We start from the raw sequence: 23,322 nt of genomic DNA on the forward strand, positions 1-23,322 counted from the left end.
ATCTGTGTAAAAAGTATATAATTACTACAGATGTAGTTACATCTTTTCAACTAAGTATAACAACCAATGCCGGATTAAGGTGGGGGTTAAGATTAAGATTATCTTGGGGGCCGAGAACCAAAAAATATTTGGGGCCGCATTCCTAAAAAAATGTATTTAAAATGAATGCAAAAAACATAAGATTACTTTTTTGTTTACAGAAAAACTTTTCTTGATTTTACATTTGCGAAATCAGTTACGACATCTTGAAAATTTATATTTTTTAACAGTGTTCTTTCAATTTTCATTAAACAAAGAAACTTTAAACAATCATTTAACATTGAAGAACGGAGATTATTTTTAACTATTGCCATTTATGAAAATGCTCTCTCTGCACTACAATTGGTTATGGAAAGGGTAAGAAAAATCCGATGTCAACATAAGGAAAACTGATTCTAACTTATTCCTACGAATTACTTGTAAACATGTAAGTGCTGATATATTCTTCTCATTTGCCATGAACTTGGAAAACTGGATAATTTCATTAGGGAATTGCGCATCCAAGTCTAAAGGATAATTAGCAAATAAGGATTTGGCGGCAGCAACAATGACAAAAACGGTTATGGTCTGAAAATTAGCTAGAAAACCAAATCTTCTCTCTGCAGACTTGTAAGCAAAAAGCCTTTCTTTCAAGCGCATTTTTAACATGTCTATGATTGGGAGAAAAAAAACTATTTTAAATTCGTCACTGCCACTAAGAAACACTTCATTCTTGCTATTTTCACTAAGCCCTAATTTGCGCGTCTTCTTTCTTGAACTTTCATGAATGTTGTGATTAGTAATAATGCTTGAGAACCTTCTAGTACTTTCTTGAATGTCGAGAAAATTTTCACGAACTGATGTCACATATTCCAAAAGAGATTTAGGCAATCGAACACATAGACCCAAATCTGCAGTTTTATCCTGAAGTTTCATACTAGTAGCATCAAATCGTAACATTATTCTGTACCAAAGCTCCGTCATAAAAACAACATCCGAAGTTTTATTTTTTTTTTAAAAGTGCAGTGGCTTCGTTTTGAGTCTGACGTTTTTCATCTTTATCCAGAATAATTGATTCTAACGTCTCAAGAAAATAATTGTAACTTGATTGTAAAACTTAATTAAAAATCTGCCATTTATGAGTTGAAGAAGCACAATAAATTTAGTTGCGTAAAGTCAACAACATTTACGCCAACTAAATTTAGAGAATGTCCTGCATAAGAAATAAATTCAATGTTTAAGTTCTCATTTTTCAGTAGTGCTTGCAAATCTTTATATTTTCTTGACATGTTAGATGTATTGTCGTATGACTGACCAAAAGCGTCGTTAATGTTTAAGCCAAGCTCATCTAATTTATTCTTGACAGCATCTGCCATAGCCTTTCCGGTATGTCCACATGAAGATTCAAACTCTATGAATTTTTCTTCCACAACAGCTTCCTAGCTCACATATAGAATGATTATTGCAAGAGTCAACATTCAGTAAAAAGAATTTACCACTGGCAATTTCGCTACCAATGGAAGTCAGAACTTTTTTTGCCATCACTTGTTGATAAAATGTATGAAACATTTCCTCTGCCCTGATTTCCTCGGTTTTCCAAGTGTTTAGCAAGGAATGGGTCAAATTTTGCTAAGAATTCCTAGGCCCCGAGAAAATTTTCATTACTGAAGTCATCTTCTTGACCTTCACCGAGCTAGCACAAAAGCTTCAAACATTCAATAACTCTTGTTAGAACTTCCCTCCAGTAACGCTTTTCATCTTCCAATTGCTGTTTTAAATGAATGTCAATTTTTTCTTTTATTGTGACTTTTCCAAAATAGCACTGGACTGCATTAGAATGCTGCTTGCTTTGTTCGTAGTTATGTATAGAACGCAGTCCAAGTGCCCAGTCGTTGAATCCAGTTCAAAATTGTCGTCTGAATCTTGAAAAAACAAGCAGAAGAAACAAAATATTTTTTCTGTGGATGGTGAATAAGTAAGCCTGTCTCTTTTTCGAACTTCACCATTTTTCAACTTAAAAGAAAAATAAATAAGAGAGCAGCGACTTATTTTGGTATTTGTTACTTTTTTGCATTTTTCAAAATTTTATCTTCAACATTTGGATCAGAAATTTTTTTTATACAATATTACTCATAAAAATAATAATAACAATAATCATAATAATAATAACAATAATGACAGGAATAGAAATAAATTCCACAGTATACTTACTTTAAATTCCACAGTATTCTTACATTGCCATATGACATATTTTCTTGTTGCGTTGTTGAATTGTATAACACCTATAAATTGTTCATTGAAGAACTATCTGTTACGTTCTGCAGTTGGGTTGGATTCAATTGACACACATTGATTCTCCTCCCATCCTTTTTTTGGAGATCGGAAAAAAGTTGTCAATTTTAGGATTTTTTTAAATGTTGCTTGCTGTCTGTCTCATTTGTTTTTTTTGCAGTTTGGGTTTAAATTTCCGCTTAGATATTTTTTGTCCATTATTGTCTAATTAACCACAATTAAGTAGTCTCCTTGTTTGTAGTGGCCTTCTGGGCCTTGGGGAGGTGAGATAAAAAATAAAAAAATAAAAAAAAGTTATTGCAAAAATAATATTGTAATCTTAATTTATAATTCATTAGTGGTAAAACAAAAGAAGTAAAAAAAATAAGTTTTGAGTTTTTATTTTTAACTAAATGTGAAATTAATGAAATTAATTTGATTAGAAATTATCGAAATTAATTTCATTAAAAATTAATGAAAATAATTTAGAATGTCAAGTCATATGTAATATAGAACATAATATATAAGTTAAAAATCGGGGAACCTGCTGGTACCCTAATTTTTGGGGTCCGGGCGCCTAGACTCTCAGGAACCCGGCTTAATCTGACAGTGATAGCAACATCTGTGCAACTACATCTGTGAATTCTACAGATCTAGTTACATCTTTTCAATTATATTAAATCTTATATGTAGTTACATATAATATTTTTACATCTTTCTAAAGATCTTGTTAGGGGTCATTGAATTTCCAGATGATATTGGACAGATCAGTGACTGATCCAGGTGTTTTCGGCGGAGAAGGGGGAGGGGTACGTTCAAATATTTTTGTATTTTGTACTACATTTGCGTCTCCTAAAAAAAAAAATAAGACAAAAAATCCTCACTTTCAAAGATATTTTTGGACTTTCAGATTCTGGTGAGGTGATTCTGGTGGTAGGGTGAGGGGTTGTATTTTTAATATTACAAAAAGCAAAAATGGCTACCAAATTTTAAACATGCAAATATAATATGAGTATTTAAATACGCATAACCCATGACCCTCTTATGCATACAGAAATATAATTCACTAGGTGAAGATATTTATTTTAGATGTACAAATGTGTCTATTAATTTAATTTTCAAAAATCCGCTCTCAATATTTAAATTAAATAGATTTAAAAAATGACAACCTTTTATTAAATCAATAAAAAAAAAATAATATTATAATTTTTGTCTCCACTTTTATCAAGGGGGTGTAGCTCAGTGGTAGAGCGCTCGCTTTGCATGCGAGAGGCCCGGGGTTCGAAACCCCGCTCCTCCAATCCTGTTTTTCACTTGTTTCTAAAAATTCAAGTTTTCTTGTTTTGAAATAGCGTATACTTTATCTTATAAATACGCTGAAAAAACTTACAAACACTGGATAGGTTCCAATCTGCATAAAAGTGAATAAGTTCAAAACAGTTCCAAAAACTTGTATAGGTGCAAACAAGCATAAATGCTGAAGTGTTATATAGGTCACGGCTGTTTGGTTCAAAATAAAAGCGAGCCCGACATCACATGGGCCTTTATCAACTAAAAATTATTGCCGCATAAAAAGGGCTAAAAGGTTTTAAAAATAAAAATGTCCGCATATTTTCATTTAAAAGTAACTTTCTTTTTTTAATTTTTTGTACTTTAGAGTAATAATCAAGTTCAAAGGCGTATAATTACGTATAATAGTCAATTTCATTCATCAGTACTACCCAATAAGCAGGACCTTATTGGGCCAGGGCTGGCGAGCCAGCTCCGGATAAATACGTGTGATCCAGTTAAGTGCCATAGCTGGAGCACCAGAACTGGCTGGTCATTTTTGGCTCATAAGCGCATCTTAAGTGGAACGCCAGCGAAGAACGCCAATTGGCGTACCGCCAATGCATTATGGTGTTAAAACCAAATTTTTTTTATTGATGCGACAAAATTATTTTTTATTGATGCGAATAAAATAAATAGCAAAATATATGAATATTTGTATCTCTTATAAAGCTTTTATAAGTTCATAATTTTATTTATGCGCACAACGTAATTTTATAAAACCAACTACATATATATATTATATATATATATATATATATATATATATATATATATATATATATATATATATATATATATATATATATATATATATATATATATATATATATATATATTATATATATATATATATATATATATATATATGTATATATAAATATATATATGTATATATATATATATATATATATATATATATATATATATATATATATATATATATATATATGTATATATAAATATATATATATATATATATATATATATATATATATATATATATATATATATATATATATATATATATATATATATAACCAAGTATTAACCATGAGCGAGATCTCGTCTCGTTCTCGTTTCTCGTTAGAAATGGGACTTCTCGTGAGAAACGAGAAATAGAAAATTCTCGCGAGAAGTAGAACGAGACTTAAATATTATATTATTTTCCAAATTAAAAATTATTATAATTTACAAAATGGTTAATAATTTGTTTTTTTAATTACTATTTTGATTTTTTAATTAGATTTTTTTTAAAAATCTAATTGAAAAATTTTAATTAGATTTAATATTTTTAATTAGATTTTAAATACAAAAACTTTTTGTATAAAATGGTGCACTTTCGACTTAATTTCATTAGTTTACCACTGGAATTCAGCTTGACACATATTGTTCATATTGAAAAGAAATATTCTTGCCTCATTTCAACGATCAAAAATCAAAAAAAAACAAAATCTGGAGATATTTCAAAAAACGAGTGACGGTGCTGAATGCAAGGCGTGCAAAAAGTCTTTGAAAACAAAAGATGGAAACACAAGCGGACTTCATCGTCACCTCGAAAATAACACAGCCAAGATTACGTTGAGCATTCTGAAAAAATTGACGACTCTCTTCTTCCTCCTCCTAAGAAGAAACAACGAACCATGGTCGAAATGCTTGAAACAAAGTCCAAATATGACAAAGACAATTCCATTCAAAAACGGTTTGACTCTGCAATGCTGGATTACTTTTGCACTGATCTGGCATCCTTTTCAGCAGTCGAAGGAAGAGGTTTCAAGAAATTGTTTGACATTGCAAACCCTAAACTGAGCCTTCATCACAGAACAACATATTCAAGAAAGCTTTCAATTCGGTCAAGAAAAGTTCAAGCTGGAATGAATCGGTCTCACGAGAAGTACTAACTTCTCGTCTCGGTCTCGTCTCGGTTTGAAAAAACCTAGTCTCGCTCATGGTTATCAAATACAGCAATTCAATGACACGCGTTAGTGCGTTTTTAATCGAAAAAACAAAAGTTTGCGGTATTTAGATTTTTAAAATAAAAAATAAACTTTATTATAATATTGAAATAGCCTAACTGTATTATAAAAACTAATTTTTTCATATTTTTTTAAAATATTTTTAGCTATATAGCTAAAAATACGCGCGTTGCAACGTGACGATTTGTCGCGCCGTGACGCTCTTAATTGTGAAATAACTTGTAAAATAAAAAGTAAAAAATAAATAAAAAATCCTAAAGAAACATATATTTTTTTACCAAAATAATACAAATTTAAAATATTTTTTATACACAGATATCATAAAAGTGTATTTCCTCGTTAAACCAAAACATCCAGGCATGTGGATTTGCCTTTATGAGTAAAATAATTCGATTTAATTTACAAACTTAAATAATGCCTGTTTCAGCCAAGTTTAGCCAAGTTCTTCATTTGCCGTGTTTAATCTAAAAAAAAGAAATCGAAAAAAGTTTTTATTATTTCATTTAATGTCATAAGGTAAAACATTTTATTGGTTTTTATGTTCTTTTTACAGAATAAAATTATCTCTAATATTTCAAAAGTTTAAAAAAATTTTAGTAACAGCACTTATTCTTTTTCATTAGTGTTGTGGCTACTAGGTCCAATTCCCCCTCCGCCTCCAAAAAAAATCCTGTCTTAAGGGTTCCAAAATCTTAAAAGTTTTTTCATTATGTACAACTTATAATAAAAAAAAGCTTCTTACATTTGCAAAAGGGCCCTAAATTTGCAATTGGAACACTTTGGGAAATTTGCTTGGTCCCCTATTGTTTGTAAAAAGTTTGTTTGTAAAGCAGAGCTTACAGGCTCTATTTTACAAACAAGGTTGCTTCGCAGAAGCGATCTTGTTTGTGAAGGATTGTGTTTTGGAGTTGAAGAATTAAGAGAGATTTGTAGCAACAAATTAAAAAAAAAATACAGTAAACTCTTAAAATTTCGAACCTTCAAGAGACCGAAGGAAAATGGTTTGAGTGTACATGATAAGTAAAAACAATTAAAGTTTCAAAAGTTTTGATCTCAAAGGTAAAAACAATACGTTATAAATTAAAAAACTTTCAAACCTTATATGGTTTGAAAAAACTTTTTTTTTGTGATTAATACTTGGTGTTTTACATACTTTTATAAAAAAGCACGCAACGTTAACTAAAACATTAAAATATCTTGAAGTAATTTAAACTTATTTAAAACACAACTATTTGACAAAGATTAGAGAGTTTAGTCGTTTAACTAAATATGCATTCAAAACTTTAAATGGTTGATTATTATAACAACTTATATTACAAGTTCAAATTTACATTTTGCCGACAAAACAGTCGATCACGTTTTTAACATTTATTGGAATTTCTCTGTATTATTATTTATATACATTTATTGGAATTTCTCTGTACTTAATGTGTATTAAGTAAGGCCATCAGATTTTTTTGTTTTTTGTCAAAGACAAAGTTTTCTGTCTGGACAAAGCTTAATAATTTAAATTAACTTGTGAGTAAGTGGATATTGCACCTTGCAACATAAATCAAAAATAAAAAAGAATTAGTAAGCAGTGATGCAATTCCTCTTTCATCCTTCGCGCTGCTATAGTTTAACCGATGTAGATTCAGTTGCAGATAAGTTTTGGATACTAAGTCCAAGAATGACACCATAGACATAACTGATTGCAGAAATAGTTTCAACAATATCTTTAAAAAATATTGCAAATTTTTATTAGAAAAACTTGTTTATGCCCAACATCTGCGCATCAAGAAGAGGAGTATAAATTGATCGCCCGTAAAATTCTTCCGTTGTTTTTGAAGTATATATTGACGGTAAAACTACCATCTTTTTTAATGATTGTTTTTTATGTTGCTCTAAAAATTTTCTTAAACATTTCCTTGTTGTTTTTCCTTTTTTGTTTTTTAAAACAATTAACAGATGTTTTATTGCAATATTTTACTTTATGTAAATCTAAACATTTTTTTTTGAAACAACTGACTGAGCCCATTTGCTAGAGAGAACAAATATACAGCGCAGCCTAAGTCACAATAAAATCTTTTTCTCTAATTGATAATAATAAAACTCATTTGCTTTTGATGAAGATGTTTTGTCATTTTGTTTAGATATATTTTCCAGTGCAACAATTGTCAGACGAACTTATAATTTAATCAAAACTATTACTTTAATTTATTTCCACCACAAATCACTAAAGGGTTGAGATGTATTGACCTAGAGACTGTAGACTGTCTTTTAAAGTTAACAAATAAAGTAATTTGTCCAGGTAAAATTGTGTCCAAATTGCCTCAAAGCTTATTCAACCACAAACTCGAGTGAAAAAATTGACGATATTGATGACATGTTCAAGTGAAACTTTTTATACTAGCTTTTCTGAAATTTCACCTTTAAGAGTAAAACGTGTTAGTAAGAGAAATTAGGCTAGTTATGTATAAGGAAAAATTTGAAAAGCGCAAACAACAGTTGCTGTTAGTGGTTTATCACCAAATAATAATGTCCTACCACTAAGCAGTCCTAGTGTGGAGTGTTAGAATTTCATTGACTGGTCAAATTTAAAAATTAAAACTTTTTTGACAATTTTCGACAAAGGGGAGCAGGGGGGTAAATGTCAAGAAAAAATGACATCAGCAACGTTACTTTTTTCAATAAATTTAGTTACTTAAAAAAAGGAAAATTGGGCAGCGTTTGTAGGCTTGTGATACACAATCAAGCAATCTTTAGTATTTTAATGACACTAACAAAATTTCTACTTTTTAAACAGTGTCTTACTTTAAAAATACCACACACATACAGAACTAAATAAGCAAACCCGAGATGTTTACTCTAAAGACAATTACTTTTTTCAAAGTTTGTGTTTGTTGGATTTACATATTATATATAAGTACATAGTCTACATTATATTATTTAAATGTTTATACCAAGGGTCGGCAACCTGCTGCTCGCAAGCTAAATTTGATGTTAAACTTTGATGTTAAAATGCAGCTCTTTAGCTCCATGCGCAAATACTTTTATAATATTGAAAACAAGATGATAATGTAGCTCTTTAAAAACTGGAAAATTTTTATAAACTGTAAACTTTGGCTTTTCTGTCTTAAAAGATTGGCAACCTTTGGTTTTTATAAATTATCAGATGCATTATTTTGTTATACTAGATTCTATTAGAAACAGTTTGCTTTCAATGTAAAATTGGATTAGGTCTAAAATTAAAGTAAGGAGGATAGACATATTGGCAGATTGTGACTCTGCACTGTACATAAATTATGATAAATATTTAACATTACCTAGGGCTAGGGCTGTCGACCCGTTGCTTACTACCTGGGTAGCATTATCAAAGGCTACCGTTATCCATGCAAAACAATATATAAATATTTCATATTTTACAGATGATTAAATATATATATATTTTTTTTAAGTTTGCAATTATTAATCGTAATAAAACAACTTAAAAATATGAACTCGTTATGTGAAAGAAGATACTGAAGATCTTGTCAAAATTTCAATAACTACGATTTCTTTATCATAGTAAGAATTTCGGAAAACATTGAGGAATATTCTCCTCCATCAAAGTTTTAATAATGTTCTTTGTAGGGAGTTTAGTCAATTTTTATAGCGAATGTAATTTTTTTAAATTTAAAATGCATTAGATTCCTTAAGCTATTTCTTTTTCAAAATGGTTTCAACCACTTCTGTAGCTAATTTAGTTCCAAAGATATACGTGTTTTAATATTTTCAATACATAGACTTTTTATGAAATAATTTGTTAAAGAACAAAAAGTCTTTGTTCTTTTAAATTCCATAACTGGAACAATTTTTTTATTATTGACATAACAACGACTTGCAGTTCTTCATTAGGTTACGTGAATTTAATTTTTTTTACCGTCTATCATGCACTGGAAGAAGTTTAAATAGTGTTGCATGTAGCAATCACTTTACTTCAATCATTTACTTTTTTGTTCAGAGGCTTATGTTCAGAGCCTTTGTAATTGTAAATGGTTATACATATTTAAATATATGTATTTTTTCTAAACATTTTACTTTTAATCATTTTTTCTTAAAGTTGTATACTACTACTATTACATTTTTGTTTTTGTTTTTTTTGTTTTTCATTTTTTTAATTTTTTTTCTTAAGGAGGAGGACAATTAATTGCTGAAGTAATCTTATAGGGAAAGGAGAGGAGGGAGGGGTTCTGATAGTTTGACAAGTAATTGACAAGGGGAGGGAGAAGGTAAAAATTGCTAGAAATTTGTTGACGTAATTAATGGACAGCCATTTAGAAATAAAATGAATATAGAATCAAATTACAAAAAAAAAAATTTTAATTGAATTTTTTCAAACAACTTATTTATTTGCAGTTATGTGCCGCATTAAATATTTTGCTTCACATGATGCTGATTTGTTTATTTTTCTGAACTCAAACAAATATTAAAAGCATATTTTTTGAATATCAAAGTATTTTGATTTTTGGTTGAACAAACTTTCTTTTTAATGCAGTATGATAAATCCTAATGTTAAGTACAAAATCGTAAAACTTAAAAAATCTATATATATTGACCTAATTTTTTTTTGTTCATATAAAAAATCTCTCCACCATGGTTTTTACTGTTTCTAGAAGTATAAAATAAGCTCTTTACAATGATGCAACTAAAAAAACAAAAACAATTTGCCCACATTAAGTTTTAGTGGTTCAAATACATGTTATTTTAGGGTATTCCACTTTTGTCGCCATATTGGTTTCAGAATATCTCAGCATGGGTATTTTTAAAAAAGCTGATTTTTTTCCATATTAATACGTAGAACCTTCAGAAAAAATAACAATACTGAAAAAAGTTTTGCTCTGGAGATATGACAATACAAAAAAACAATCAAAGTTTATGGTGTTGAATTTGTGACGCAATTTGTTGAGCCATAAACTAAATTCTAGCCATGATATGAAAGTTGTATTAAATAATTTGCCATCTGCACCTTTGGTTTACTAAGAATTCAGGTTTTTTGATATATTAATTTTTCATTGCAAAAATATAAGATCCCAAAAATACGATTTTTAGCTACTGACTTTGCAAAAAGTACCACAAAATCTGAAATAACAAACATTTTTACCTGAAACTTTGGTAATACTCATAAAACATGTTTAACTACATACTGACAAATTCTTATCAAAATCTGAGATGGTTGAGTGGGGACCTCTGAACCATTTAGCGTGGAATGACCACATGTTAGTTTTTACTGAAATCAAATAAATTTCCAGTTTATTTCAAAAGCTTTATATGTTTATTTCAAAAGCTTTATATGTTCAGAAAATATGTTTGTTTGAATAAGATAATTTTGTTGCAAAAGATAGGTAATAGGTATAAACAAACATAAAAGTCATAATTAGCTATGAATATGAATAAATGTCAACATATAACAGTGCTATTATCATAATTGTATATAAAAACATACTAAGACAGGTTGCAGGTTTAAGAAATGTGAATGCTAACTTTATAAGTTATGGCGATTAAAAAAATTTGTTAACGTAATACCTTATGAAACGATTTTTTAATTAACTTTTATTCAGATAAGATAATTTATACACTAATAAATCCGTATATTTTTAAACTGTTATGTCTAGAAATTGAAAAAAGTATTAGAAACACTTTTTGATAAACAACCCACATCCCCTTTTCGATTTTTTTTTATGGAATTTCAATTTTTGGTCAAATTTCATCAAATTAGTTCAACAATTAATTAAAAAAATATTTTAGCAATAATATCTGTTTTAAAATTAAGGAATTCCTAGAGTTTGAATCATATTCAGGGCTCCATGGTGTATGTAGTATACATTTATAATATATTTACTTATTTCAGAAACTTGTTTTTATTTTGAAAATAATTTATTGTTTTAAGTTTGCTTAAATGATTTTGTATAAAGTGTATTAAAAAATGAGTTAACAAAAATATTTTTATCTTTAGTATAATAATAATGAAGCTCACTGAATTTGACTTATTTGAAATTTTTATTGCTGAGGAAAATAAACAATCAAAAACATTTGTAAAATCTGTTAAACAGATTTACTGAAAATTTCTAAAGCATTTGGTTCAGATAAATTAGTATTTTTACAAAAAACATTAGTTCAAAACAGCTAGAGAAGGTTTCGACATCTGAAGGAAAGCAAACATAAGAAAGAGGGCAATACTGGCATACAGTTTGAGGGTTGGGAGGGAAACCTTGTCTAAAAAGTATTAAAACGACTAAAAATATACAATATAAAATAATATGACGCAAGGATAACTATTTCAATAGAGTTCCAATAGAAGAAGCTATACCAATTTATACAGACTGTGCTATTTGTAGGCATTCATATACAAAACAAAGCAAAAAAAGTTTTCATTTTCTGGTTTCAATAATCTGTTTAGTTAGAAATGTCTAAGAAAAAAACAATCTAGTTTTATAAACTAGCTGACCAGACCCGTAAAAATATAGGACTTTGTAAGCCTGTTCTACGCCGACCTTCTCTATACTACTTATTTATATATCCTTGGTGTCCGGACCAATAAAATATGGATCTCCATTAAACCGATCATTTCTATACTCATCTATTCCACACCGATCATTACTATACTTATTCCTTATTTACTTCAATGTTTTTTAGTAAAAAGGTTTATTCAAGCTTATAAGAGGTTTATAGAATGGTTTGTTTTACTCCAAGACTTTGACGGCTTGGTGGTTTAGTGTACTTTGTTGCTTTGGGCGGTTCAAATCCTCATTAAAGCGATTTTGGAAATTTTGGAAATTTTTCCAATCTTGCTGTATATATATATATATATATATATATATATATATATATATATATATATATATATATATATATATATATATATATATATATATATATATATATATATATATATATATATATATATATATATATATATATATATATATATATATATATATATATATATGTATATATATATATTTATATATAGTATATATATTTGTATATATTTATAACAAAAAAAACTTTTAGTTCTTAAAATAAAAATTTAAAGTTTTCTCATATAATATATAAGTTATATATATATAAACGATCGTTCAATGTACGCCCGGCAAACTCAACTTATGCTAAAGACGTTTACACTTATAGACGTTTGGACCTAACGCTTTACAAATGGCGGAACTAAGAAGATGACGTAATTTTAGCAAACAGAAATTATCATAAGATAGGAGAGTCATGACAAATCAAAAATCAAAGTTTCAAATTTTCTACTTGGATGAGGCAATATGTTACGTATTTTTTCAATCTTATCAATTTTTTTGAAATGCAATAACATTAATACAAAAATTCAAAACCTAAAAGTTTAGGCAAAACAGACTTGTAATTATTAGAAAAGTTTTCTTATATCCTGTATAAAATGTTATATAAGTGGGTTTTTTTACATTTGCATATAACATATTTGTTTATTGTTATATTATGTTGTATTAGATGTAATGCAATAAAGCTGCGCTTAATTAGCGAACCCGCTTGAAAAGTGTTGAATAATTGGAATCGGTATAAGAGTTTATAAAATGGCTTGTGATGCGACTCTTTCCCTCCATTACCTCGGCTTTAATGGCTGCCAAGAATTCCATGTCAACCACGCTCGAAAGGGCACTACTGCTACTAACAGCACTATTAAGTTTGACAATAATATATAAGATTATCTTGAACCTTATTTAGCCTATTTCAGGCTGTTAAACTGACAATGCAAAGGATATTGGGCAACATTTTTTTAGATATAAACAGTGATAGTTTACTAATGAAAATAAAGTTTGGATTTGATAGTAATGGAAGCCGCGTAATAATTAATCAAAAAGAAAAAAAAAATGTAAACTCTAACAATATTATACTGACAATGTTCTGTTCACTTTCACTTAAAACGGAAGTAGATTTTTTTAATATGATTGCAAAAGTCACCAAATGAGACTATTGAGTCACAAAACGCAAGTCTACAAATGGGAAAAAAATCAAGAGAAGTTGTCTATCTAAATCAGCATGCTCTATACAAAAAATTAACTGAGCAGCAAATTAAACTTAAATCAAAACCATGGATCACCAATGGCATACATAAATCTATTTCCATTAAAAACAGATTATATAAAAAACGCACAAAATGTAAAGATATTAATACTAAAAATGAACTGTTTTCTAAATTTAAATTTTATAGAAACAGAATCAGCAATCTACTAAAAATTAGTAAAAAAATCCTAGTACACAACCTATTTTAGTAAAAACTTATACAATATTAAGAATACTCGAAAAGGGATTAAAGAAATCATTAATACAAAACCTTCCTACTATAGTTCAACTCTCAAACTTAAATTGAAAGCTAAACTCTTTGAAAAAGCTATGCATAAGAGGCTGAATGCATTTTTGAATAAATTTAAATGCCTTTACAAACACCAGTATGGGCTTCATGCTAATTATTCCACAACTCACTTATTAAAATTACTGAGTCAATTAGAAAAGCTCTTGATGATAAAAACTTTGCATGTGGTGTCTTTGTAGATCTACAAAAAGCCTTTGATACAGTACATCATTCTATCCTACTCAAGTAATTAGAATATTATGGAATCAGAGGAATACCTCTTAAATGTTTTACTTCCTATCTTCACAACTATCTCAGTTTGTCTCAGTCAATGACTCAAAATCTACTCAAATAAAATGTTCCAACGGTGTCACAAAAGATTCAGTATTGAGACCACTACTTTTTCTTCTTTATATTAATGACCTTAATAACTCAGTTAAGTTTGCAGTTTCTTACCATTTTGCTGATGATACTAACTTGCTCATTATCAACAAATCTTTAAAAAAATTAACAAATACATTAATCATGATCTTGCCAAATATACATCATGCCATTTTTGGCTCACATATACGATATGCTTGTCAAATATGGGGACAATCTCAACAGCAAGCAGTTCTAAGGATATCCCATCTTCAAAACAAAGTTAAAAAAAAATACATTTTTAGAATTACAAATTCAATCCTAATGTGCTTTATCTTACTTTTAAGATCTTTAAACTATGTGACCTTGTTCAATTTTTGAATTGCCAGTTTGTCTGGAATCACCAACACAAAACCTACCTTTTACCTTCAACAAAAAATGCAGAAAAACCGATACTATCTTCGATCAATTGATAATTTGAATCTTCCAGTCTTAAATCATCGTTCTGTTACTTATGGATATAAGTCCACAAAAAACCAAATTCTAAAATCTTGGAATAACCTTCCCTATAACCCAAAAGTTCTCCATTCAATCTATGTTTTTAAGAGTAACCTATTCCATTTCTTCCTAATCAAATACAGTCAATAAATCCAAAGATATCTGTATCTGTGTATAAGTGTTTGTGATAAGCGCATGTGAACAAGTGTGAGTGTATATGTATGCATGTGTATATGATGCATGGATGTGTATGTGTGTATGTGTATGCTTGTATATATTTATATGTGTATATATATGTGTGTATGTGTGTATAAGTATATATACGTGTGTGTTTATACAGGGTGCGGAAAAAGTTCCCGTACAAAAAATAAAGAGCAAAAACAGCAAAAGCTCCTGTACAGGACGAGAAACAAATTAGACTTTAATTTAAAACAAAATAATACTAAAAAATACTAAAAGAATACGAAGGAATAAAAAAAAGTACTAAAAGCACACTATATATTGAAAGAAAATACCATACAGATTGTTTTTTTAAGTTGTACTTTTGTACGGGAACTTTTTCCGCACCCTGTATATATATATATATATATATATATATATATATATATATATATATATATATATATATATATATATATATATATATATATATATATATATATATATATATATATATATATATATATATATATATATATGTATATTCGTATATTTGTGTATAGTATATATGAATCTACATATATGTGTGTATATTATGTATGAATACAGTTATTGTATACATACCTAAATTTTTTATGATTATTGTAATTATTATTATTTTTGTCATTTTGTTTTTGTTATTATCTTTTTACTTTTATCATTGTATTGTTATTATTGTTACTTCTACCACTTTTATTATTATCATTATTAGTCTTTTTACTCATTCAACTTTTAATTTTCGTTTTGTTATTGCTGTGGACGATTAATATTATTATTAGCATTAACAATATATTTATTAGCTTTTATTTGCAAGGTTTTTACTTTAGATTTGTACATGTACTATTTGTAAACTTCCGTGAATGTAATAACTAATTCAGAGTCTATATTTGAATTGATTGATTGATTTAATTCAGACGTTAAAGAGTTAAAAAAATAAAACTTTTCTAATAAATAAAGAAAAAAACAGTATAAAGATGAGAGAGCAATAATATATGATTGATATGAAAACAGCAAATCTTTGTTTACAATTTCAATCAAATTAAAAACTATTGTACAGATTTTTATATATTCCTAGTAAGTTTCCGCCTTTTACAAAAACAAATTTTCCTGGACCATGGATTTGTATAACACCATCACTGCATAAACTAATTGTCGATTGATTTTTACATTTTTAAACACTGAATAATTTTTTTTTTAAGCAGCGATGCAACTGAATATGTATATAAATGCAGCTAAATTTTTAGCGGTTCTCTGTGACAAGACCTGATTCTTTATTTATTTATTATTTATTTATTTTTAGGATATCTTCACTTGTAATTTTTCTCTTGTATCTTAAACATTGTAATAAAGAACAAACAAAAGAAACACAAACAAAAAAAACAAAAAAAGTTGCTCATTCACGGAAGCTTATATTAAACAATGAGAAGTGGTTTAGGGAACCTTGATGTGTCAGGTTTAAAAGGCAATAAAAAAACATTAGGATCAATACGTACTCGACTCTGAAGTAAAAACTCCCAAATTCTCAATTTAACTGAGACTATTTACCAAATGTGAGTATCACCTGATCAAACTATTTGTAATGAGATATACAATTGAAAGCTATTATGCAAATTTTATAATGAAAGAGGGCAATTTGATAGATATTGTCATAAACAAAATGCACCTAATAACATTTGATCGGAAAAGGACACATGATTTGAAGTGTTAACTTATGAAGAAATTACGTATTTTAGTACCTTTTTTTAACAATCTTTATTGTTTTTGTCATTGATATTCTCATGTTATCTTTGTATTACAAAGTATACAAACATAATTATATTTTTATATATTTTTGTCATACTCAATTTTTGTCATACTCAAATGAAATTTTTTATTTTTTGTTCTTTTAAAATCTGACCTAACTATCTTGCAGCCATTATTTTATTTTAGTTTTAACAAAACTATCTCATAAAAGTCTTTCCAAAAAGTCTGCAATCAACTTCATAGCACTTTTCATTCTAAAAATATGAACAAATGTCCATGAAAACAACTGTTTTGCCCACTGTGAACGTCATTTTATTAAAGGAAAAAGCTTTCAAAATGGAGGTTAAAGATTTGGATAGTATTTTAGATTTGCTCAAATTGTTGACAATAAAACGGCTATGGTAAAAATATAAATGCAGAAACATTCAACGGGTTAAGTGCGGTAATAAACTGCAGAAATACGATTAGAAGCTTTAGTACATACATTGACTGATTCTGGGAGAAAATACAAAAAAGTGATGCTACATTGACTGAGGGTTTGGGTTGGGACAGCAATAGGATTAGGTTTAGGAGATAATTATGTTCATGAGAAATTTTCCGCACTTTAATCCCGCATTTTACTTGCTGAAAATTTCCGCATTTCCAAATTTTACCGTGTTCAAAATAAACATATTACGATATGAGTTGCTCATTCACTAATTTAATTGCAGCACTTAAGCTATATTTGATATTACCCGTTAACGTGGCAACTGCAAAAAGATCTTTCGCACATTACGATTATTAAAATACATTTAAAGACAACGATGGTAAAAGACCGTTTGTCTGCGCTAAGCTTATTAACTGTTAAAGCAGAAAAAGCAGCTCAATTAAATCTAAAAGATGTTAAAATACGTTATAGACCAATTTTCAGCTTAGAAAAAAATGCTGTTATTAGATTTTCAATATACTACATTTTTATGCTGTAACATGAATTGACCGCGGCCGCCCGGAAGATTTTTTGATATTTGCGCTAATACAGATCAATATCTAAGTAAATGTTTTATGGCACTTTTTATCTTTAGTTACATAATACATAACTATCTTAGGTTATACACGTTATAAATAATAACATCAATGATATACTGAGAATACAACACAGTCAATATTACAGTATTCAACTTCAGAGATCTTCTCAGGTACTTGCCATTATGCAAGTATCTTCCATTCACCTTAAAATCTGATTCACATTCAATCTCAGACTTCTCAGCTTTTTCCGGGGGACAGGAGGGGGACAATTTGCCACTACTCCACTGCTTCTTATCATAAAAACTAACATTGTTTTTTTGTTTTTTTAAAAAAACAAAAAAACATGTTGTTGTCAAGGAAACTCGTAGAAGTCTTACCATCGAGTAGCTCTTTAAGTTGTTAAATAAAATGTAGTTTATAGTTAAAAATAGTCATAAGTGGTTCAATAATGTACAGTCAGTGATACACAAAAACATCTTAGTATATGATTTTCTATAGTTATATTTAGTTAAGTCGTTAACATAATTAATAAAAATAATAAATAAATAAATCTTGTTATTAAGTTTAATACATGTCGATAAAATTATTGATATTTAGTATGAGGTGTTTTAGTATTTTTTTTTTAAAGGTGGCAGGATTATTTAATGCTTTAAGTTCTATATTTTATGATAATATTTTGTTATATAAATACGGACGAAAATAGAAAACCGTAAAAATTGTTTTTTTAGGCAATGTAAATCTCCTGTCCTTCTTGATATATTTCTATTAGAGTTAATTTGAAAAAAGTTATCTTAAAAATGCAAAGGTACTTGTCTAAGATTGTATTTAAGCATGAATAGAACATTTTGGTTGGAATGAATAAAATTATCAAGATTAGTTAATAATCTTCTTTATTTTAAACTAATCTTGATGCATGTTTTTGACTAATATAAAGAGTATTCAATTTCGGTTTGCGTGTACATGCCCATGATGTATTAGCGTACGTAAGATAAATTTGGATATAAGAAAAATAAAGTTTTAAAATACCTTGATAGATAGACGATGATAGAGGTTTTAAAGTACCTTAATATTGTATACTTAAAAGAGTACTCAATAGATAAACTAAAGCTAAATAGTATTTATGTTATTGTTACCTGCAGTACCAGGAGCTACAGTTGCACTGAAAATATAGAAAAAACTATAAAAAGTCACAACAAAAAAATTATCTTCCCAAAAATTGAAAATAATAGCCCAAAATGCAATTGTCAAAACAAAGTAGAATGACTCTTGAATGGTAAGTGCAAACCCACAAACATTATATACAAATACATCATTGCAGCTAAAAACCAACCCAACAAAGTTTATAAAGAATTAACGGATTGTGAATAAAAAATCAGATATAACAACCACAAATCATCATTCAGTAATATTAAATACAAAAATTCCACCGCCCTATCAAACTACGTCTGTGATTTGAAAAACAATTTTAACAAAACCCCTATACTAATACGGTCTATTCTGAAGTCTGTACCCCTCTACTCAAATATTTCCAAAGGTGCCAGCTATATCTGTATGAGAAATTTGCTATTATATCGTATTATATCGTAAACCTGAGGAGTTGCTAAATAAAAGAACCGAAATTATATCAAAGTGCCGCCACGAAAATAATATCTTATAAAAAAAACTACAAAGCTCACTACAAAGGTTTAAAATATGGTTGAAACGTATTGTTATTTAGATTTAACGTAACACCGAGGTAGTTAACAATTTTTAAATTAGATTGAATGGTGATTTGAAGATCGTTTCTTTTAAAAATACGGGTTATATGCTTTTTGATTTTATCCATTTGCTGACCGTTTTTGTTCTTAAATACGGCAAGACTGTCATTCCGATATAGGATGAAAACTTCTTTATTATAATGCTGTGAAATTTGATACAGTATGTATCAAATTTCAAAAAAGCATAAAACCAATATTTTTAAAAGAAACGATCTTCAAATCACCATTCAATCTAATTTAAAAATTGTTAACTACCTCGATGTTACGTTAAATCTAAATGACAATACGTTTCAACTATATTTTAAACCTGATAATCAAACTAGGCTTATCCACTCTAATTCTAATCATCCTCCAAGCGTAATAAAAGCAATCCCTCGCAGTATTAAACAAAAATTATCTTCTATGTCAATTAATGAAATATTCTTCAAAAAGGCTCTTCCACCGAATAAAGAGGCTTAAAAAAAATCGGGATACAAGTCAAAACTTACCTACTAACCACAATTAATCTCAAGTCAAAATCAATAAAAAAAAGCATTGTAAACGTAAAATTATTTGGTATAACCCTCCGTTCAGCTTAAACGTCAAAACAAAAATAGGAAACCGTTTTCTAGCACTTATTGACTTACATTTTCCAGCCGGCCACAAGCTACATAAAATATTCAACCGAAATTCTATTAAGATTAGCCACAGTTGCATGCCTAACCTAAAATCTACCATAAATTGGCATAATTTTAAAATTTTGCACAACAAAAATCAATTAAAAACCAACCAATGTAACTGCGTAGATAAAGCATTCTGTCCTTTGAACAACCAATGTTTATCTAACAATATTATCTACCAAGCAACCGTAAGTTCCAGACATTGCAAACCTTAAAATCTAGCAACAAAAATATGCCACCTTTGTCTCAAAGAAAAATATGTTATTTTATCACATACTGGAAAAAACCTACTGAATAAAAAATACGAAATCGTATCTCAGTATCGACATTCGAAAAAAAATTTTGTTATCTTTATTTGACACAGGAGACTAGGTAATTATTACGGCTTTTTGTTTTGTTGTTTACGTAGATTTGTTTATAACATCAGAAGTCATTCTACAGTCATTTTTACGTTTTTGTAACGGTTTGGTTACATTTTTTGTTTGTATTAACGGCTGATGATTGCCATCGGGCATAAAACTCCAAGTCCCGCTAATCAGTTGTTTTTATTCATCTAAATAAAATATAATTATATATAGCTCTATTATTCAGTAATATTGAGGAATATAACACGTACAAGAGACTTCGTATTATCACCTCAAAATACTTAACCTCGAATATATTCTATATATCGATATCTATACAAATATATATATATATATATATATATATATATATATATATATATATATATATATATATATATATATATATATATATATATATATATATATATAAACATTAAATTTATATAGTTGCCTCCTAAAAGTACACATCTCACTCAACCTTTTGAGGTTGCGTTTTTAGACCGATAAATATGGCTAGGAGAAAATGTTGTTCGAGTGAAAAAAGAATTAAATCGAACAGTTTATGTTTTTGCGTCCAAAGCAGTATAACTACAACAAGTTCTAAATTTCCTAAAATCAAAAACTAATGAAAAATCTTCAAAACGATTGGAACTATTTAACTGACAGAAGTGTGGAACTTACCACTACCTACTACTACTAGAATTCTAAATTCAAAATGTCGATGCATCGGCCTTCAGTTCATCATTCTTGGATGCTCTCAAATTGACAAGAACTTTATTTGCGACAAAATCAAAATTGGGTCATAATGCGTAATATCTTTTCATTCCAATCTTTCTCTTACTTTAACCCTTTCTGGTCCAAAGTGTGACAATGATTTTTTTTTTTAATTGTTTTATTTTTTCTTTAATTTGTGATAAATCTACATAAAAAAAAAAAAAGATTTAATTTTTTTATTTTGGCTGTCATAAAAATTACTATGGGACAAATAGGTCCCGACAGGCATTATCTAAACCAACAAAAAGTGTATATTATTTACAATGTACAGATAAAATTGTTCATTCATGAAACTCTTTAAAGCAGTTTCTTTACGAATTGATGGCGCTACTGAATAATTTGACTTTCTTCTTTTGTTAGTAGTAAGTCTGTTGGAAGAAGATAATGCCATTGATCTGCCAAGATTTAATGGCTTCCCTTTTATAACCATGGATATATGTCTAGGAATGTAAATCGAGCCGAACGAGCCAAGCTTGCCAGGGCTCGGCTAGGCTCGTTTACATATTAAGAGTGTTCAGGCTCGGCTCGAGCTCGTTTCGAACATGAGATTCTTTGTTCGAGCTCGGCTCGTTAAGGATCAGTATTGTTTGGGCTTGGCTTGTTTTACATGTTGCTCGAGCTCGACTGGTTTAAAACTCGAAATATTTATTGTAACCTGTTAGTTTAAAGCTTGTTTAGTAAAAAAAAATTGTTCGTTAAAGGCTCGTCTGTAAATAATGCAAGTCCAAATCAACAAACAACATAAACAATCATACAGTCTATTAAACATGCAAATAAACAACATAATGAAATAATATCCCACAAGTCTAATCAAATAAGATCCCATCAAATCTAAAAAAGTTTTATATATTTATTTTTCTGTTTTGCATAATTTGTACACTCTTAAATCCATTAAAAATGGTCTAAAACATATTGGGTCTGTTGGCAAATGACAATAATCAATTGCAGCCTCACGTAATTAAATTGTTTATATTAATCAATTGTTTAGTGTAATAAGAGTTATATGGGTCATATCTCATATGGTTACACTAACACTATATTTTTATTATATACTAATATATATAATATCACAATTTTATTTATTACATATATATTATTATAATATAAATAAATATATATATATTCGAGCTTTAATCGAGCCTATATGAACGAGCCTATGATGTTTAAGCTCGGCTCGTTTAATAAACGAGCCTAATTTTTTGTTCAAGCCCGGCTCGTTAACCATTCGAGCCGAACTTGAACGAGCTCTTGTCGAGCCGTTTACGAACACGAGCCAGGATTTACAGCCCTATATGTCCTACAACAAAGTAGTGAAAATAAACAACCTAAAACAAACTTTTACCTATAAAATTTAATATATATTGATTATATTACTATTAAAGAACACAACAAAAAAGCTTGGAAATTCTGTAATAATTCGATAATAAATAATAAAGTTTTTTCCTCGTACTAAAATGAAAACATGCGCATCATCAGTTTACCTTTTTAAAAACTATTATTTATGCCATAAAAGTACTATTTATGCCGCAGAAAGTTGGTTTGAGATATAGCCAAACAATTATAGAAATGACAATCAAAATTTTTGAGTTTCTTAACTTCAAGTGAATTGCCGTAGAGCCTTAAGTAAACTAAGACATTTATTTCCCATCGAACCACAAAGGGTTAAACATGTTAAAAAACAAATAAGACATTTTTTTTGGCACACCTATGCCTGTTCGCTCATATCCAAGGTTTTACTGCTTCGCACTTATACAAGTTTGCACTTGCAACATTAGCACATGCGCAGATATAAATTCGCATCTAGGCGGCCCCCTCCTATTTTTCTATCTATTGTTGAATATTAAGTCTAAAGAACTAACATTGTAAATCAACTATTGCATATAATTGCATGTAATTTCTATATTGCATATACTTGCATAACCATTATTTTTAACCCGGAAAAAAAATTGCTTTTTACAAACTAATTCCAGTTTAGTGAAAGCTTTAGATCCTTTGAATTAATGATTTGGAGTCGATTTTAAGAGATATTAAAAAAAA

At 28.5% G+C, this 23,322-nt stretch overlaps 1 non-coding gene across 1 annotated transcript; it reads left to right on the top strand.

Moving 5' to 3' along the window:
- Positions 1–3,517: 3,517 nt before the first annotated feature.
- Positions 3,518–3,589, top strand: trnaa-ugc (transfer RNA alanine (anticodon UGC)). Its single transcript has one exon. It is a non-coding gene; the product is annotated as a tRNA-Ala (tRNA).
- The last annotated feature ends 19,733 nt before the right edge of the window (positions 3,590–23,322 follow it).

This window comes from Hydra vulgaris, chromosome 02, assembly GCF_038396675.1.
Source record: "Hydra vulgaris chromosome 02, alternate assembly HydraT2T_AEP".
Classification (NCBI taxonomy): Eukaryota; Metazoa; Cnidaria; class Hydrozoa; order Anthoathecata; family Hydridae; genus Hydra; species Hydra vulgaris.